Genomic DNA, 4,644 nt, shown 5'->3' with positions numbered 1-4,644 from the left:
TTTTTCCTGTGCCCCCTGTTAGAAAAAAAGACGCTCCGCCACCATAAGACTGAGTTTTGCCTGCACTACGTCTACTTCCGCCATCTTTCCTGACATCATCGATCCCATCATCCCTCACGGCTCCTTCCCAGCATCCCTCCACTTCCGGCTCCTCCTCTTTAAAATGGCCGCAACGCCAGGGAATGGACTGTATATGAACTGTATTGTTTATATTTTTGACCGTTTATTTTTGAGTATATTGTGGAGTGCCGACAATATACGGGGCCGGAAAACCCCAAACCTTATTGCTGTCTCCTCCTCTTTTACAGTAGGTATAATAAAATATGCATCTATGATATATCATTAATTTAAAAAGAACAAATTGGTATTAGTGGGCTCCTTTCAAAAAAATATTAGCGGGGCACAGTTAAAACTGTTATGAAAACTCGGGTCGCAAATACATAAAGGCTGAGAAACGCTGATTTAGTGCATAACGCTGACGTCTGATCATCATTCTTTGAATTCGTAATGGACATTCATTGAGGGGTTTTACAGATAATGATATTAGTGGCTTATGATCGGTTTCTACAATGACCATTTGTCCTGCAACACACTGATGAAGTCTATTACATGCAAACACAATGCTCAGCAGCCCTTTTTCTATTTGGACATATCTGGTTTCTGCACCTGTCACAGAGCGAGATGAATATGCCACTGGTTACCAGTTATCATCGTATTTCTGAAGTAAAATGGCTCCCAGACCTGTTTGAGATGCATCAGCTGAAATTGTGACTGGTCTTGTCGGATCATAGAATTTCAGCACTGGTTCTTTTGTAAGTACTTTCTTTAAATGCTGCCGTGCCATTTCTTTTGTGACTCCATTCCTACTCATTTTTCTTTTCAGGCAGCCTTCTTAGTGAAGCTATTTCCTTAGAAAGTCAAAGTGAACTTTATTGTCATCTCAACCATATGCAAGTATACAGATAGACGAAATTGCGAAGCTCAGAGTCCACAGTGTAACAACATGGAGTGCAAAGAATAAATTAAAAAAATATAAAAAATAGAATTAAAATTAAAATGTAAAATTAAAACACAAACAAGACAAGTTATTGTGCAAAGACAAGGCAAAGAAGTAGCAGCAATATTGACGTGTAGTAAGCAATATGAACATTGATGCAATGTATGGTACTTCAATCTAGATACATAAATATAGTCACATGAATTTTCAAGGACTAAAACTCTCTTTACTAGATTCAGTCTCTCACAAGCACTTAAACCCAATATTACTTGTACATGTACATCTTTTGGCACGATAATAAAAGTTAACATGTGCACTGTACCCTTATATGTCACCTTATATGTCACCTTTGCCACACGTTTTCCTTTTACAGGGATATCAGCGTCTGCATAACCTGTTACTTTCACATGTGCATTATGTAGTTTTGGTCTCGGCCTCAATGCATTAAATACTTTCTCTGAAATAACATTTACTTGAGCTCCAGTGTCCATCTTAAACAAAACAGTTACACCATTCACCTGCAAAGGAATAGCCCAATCTTCTCCATTTTGTTCTTTCTCTAAGACATTTACAAATAATTCTTCTATATCAGTTTCTGTTACACTATTCACTTTACTTTGCTGTTCTTATTTTCGACAGCATTGTGCAAAATGGTTAGTTGTTATACAGAGAGTTATTGTCACAAGGATGATTGATGACCTTAAGCCCCACCCCAGACATAATTGATGACCTTAAGCCACGCCCCTAAAGGAAACTGTCAAATGGATGATTGATGATTTTAAAAATCCCAAAATATGAAAATATGCAAAATATGATTTATGAAAATATGAAAAATATGATTTATGAAAATATAGTTTGTTAATATAATTTATGGAAATATGAAAATATGAAACATACCCCGCCCCTAGGGGTGGGGAAGGGTAATGAAGGGTTGAACCACCATCATAATTGATCATCTCTAAACCCCGCCTTTTAGGGTGGTTCTTTCGTAAACTGATTCCTTATCACGCTCCATTAACAATACCTATACCCACGAGGTACGCCTTTGTCTCTCTAACCGCCTATAGTGTTAGGGAGAGGCGTGTCTATCCACCCCTTCCCAACCCCGACTGTGGGAGGAGATGAAAGAGTTCTTGTATAAAATTCTAGTCATTTAGTGAAAACGCCACGGCAGACAAAAGCAAACAGAATGGACGATCTTGTGAACGCTCCTAAGAAACTGAAAACAAACAGGGTTTCCAGAAGGACTGAGTTACGGGACCCACGCTTCAGCTCAGCTTGGTACGATTCTAATTGTGCTTGAACTGGGTAGAGGTAAAAAGAAGTGCTGAGGGACATCTCACGGTGGTGGTTTCCAAGAAGGAGCCTATCCTTCCCGAATATAAAGAGGCCGGTCACGACAAGGGTGAGGAAGATCAAGAAAATGAGATAAAGGAACGAGTGAGTGAAATTCATTTTTCTATAAAAGACTGGACTTTTTTTTAAAGCTCTTATTCCAAATATTTATGAGGCTATTTATCAAGGAAAACTGTTGGACCAGATGAAAAGAATTAAAAGAAAATTGAAGGAGGAGTTTAACCTGTTGAATAATTCATGCTCGGAGGAGGAGGAAGAAAATTGGTAGACACCCACCCCTAAATGAGCGGAGATAAATACAGAGGTCTTTTTCATAGACTACATTAACCTAAAACACTATCGCAATATCTTCAAATAACTATCCTACCAAAGCTGGTGCTAGCTGGGCTGGTCGTCTCCCTGTTCTCTCGGCCTCTGAGGTGGCAGAAGTCCTCAAAATTGTAATGCACTCCGAAGAACCGAACTCCGGTGGTATGGAGCATACGTCTGCCGGTGACTACCTGTTTTGGCCGGCTAACCCTCAAGCCAACACCGCCTACTCTACTCCAGACAAGATGATGATGACCGACACTAACCTACAACCCCGCTACTCTGCTACAGACCAGATGCTAACAATCAACGATGTGTATTGGTCGGGTAACAACCAGCACCTTGCCGGCTATGCTCCTGATCAGGCATGTTGGTCTATGGAACAGACGGTGCCCTCCGATTGCCTGTTTTGGCCCAACGACATTGTACCTAACTCCGGGTACTCTGCTCCTAACAACTCTCCTTCAGATCAGCCGTCTTGGCTGGATATTCTGATGCCTTCAACCGACCAAATCTATTGGCCTGAGCCTCAGTTACCCGCCCCTGATGATATGTATTGGTCGGACGGTCTCCTGGATAACCCTACAGTACCAGACCTTTTTGTCCCTGCTGAGGGTGTGCTAGGGAGACTAAAGGGTGCTGAGGAGATAGCCATGCAGACCATGCGTCAAGAAGAGGCCGTGGACGACCTGGTAGAGGCTCTGGCCGTTGGGAAGACATCGTCCCAGGATGCTGATTATGAGGGAATGGACCTTGAACAAACTGACGGGCCCTTGGGTGAAACACTTCGAAAGACTTTGAAACTGATCAAGAGTCTGATTGCGGCTCTGCTGAACATAATAGTCGATCAGGACCTAAAAAGCACCTGTCAAGGTTGTTTGATAGATCACCCCAGCCAGACGCAGCATACATGTCTGTTTGAACCGGACTCTGTTTATCGGGTTGGCTGTTTTCAAGAGGTTCTGACTGTTTTCCGCAAACCGTGGCTCAGGAGCCTGGTCATAAAGACTCTGGGTTGCTTCAACATCTTTCTGCCTTTTCACAAGATTCATTAATTTGTTCAAAATGCTGTCAATGATCTGGAAAATGAACATTCTATTAACGAGGCTATTGTACAAGCCTTTCACAACATGGACGATCCCTCTTACTTAAAAATACGTGAAATAGCTGATGCTTTCTCTAAAAGGCATTTTTCTGTACCTTACATGACCGATGCACCTTTGGGGTTTTACGGGGGAATACGACATAGAAAAATTATATGAAGTGTCTGAACTCAATGTGCCTGTGCTATAATATGTTTTTTGTCTGTTTTTAATCATGCAGTTTCGAAAATTACCAATAAAGCACCATTTGATTTTTAAACCACTGACATTTTCCTTTCACCACCGATGATGGAGGGTTACATGAAAAAAGTTTATTATAACCTGGCAAATCCTGGCAGCTTTGGGGGAAAAAGACTCTTTGAAAAGAGCTCTTGAGGTTTTGGGTCAAAAAAAGTAATGACCAGCAGGTGTTGTATTGGTTATCTGGTCATATGCTTATACAATTCACAAACCCGCTAGAAGGCATTTTAGGAGAAATAAGGTTTATGTATCCGATATAGACTCGCAATGGCAGATGGATTTAGCAGACATGACAAATGTGCTTAACCAGGGTTATAAATATTTGTTAACCTGTATTGATGTACTTTTTAAGTATGCGTTGGTACGGCCCTTGAAGAACAAAGCAGGTAAGGAAGTGACAAGAGCCTTCCAAGACATTATGAGTGCCGATCAAACTCTAAAGAAGCTCCAGACTGATAAGAGGAAAGAGTTTTTCAACCGAGATTTTCAAAAGCTGTTAAAGAAGATCGGAATAAAATATTTCACCACAAGAAATTAATTAAAGGCCTCCGTGGTAGAGAGATTTAACCGCACACTAAAATAAATATAAAATATTTCAGTGCATATAATACGAGAATCGATAAATTGCTGGATCTAGTA

The sequence above is a fragment of the Polypterus senegalus genome, chromosome 4 (genome assembly GCF_016835505.1).
Source record: "Polypterus senegalus isolate Bchr_013 chromosome 4, ASM1683550v1, whole genome shotgun sequence".
NCBI classification, from domain to species: Eukaryota; Metazoa; Chordata; class Cladistia; order Polypteriformes; family Polypteridae; genus Polypterus; species Polypterus senegalus.
The sequence above is the reverse complement of the archived record's forward strand: the minus strand, read 5'-3'. Positions refer to the sequence as shown.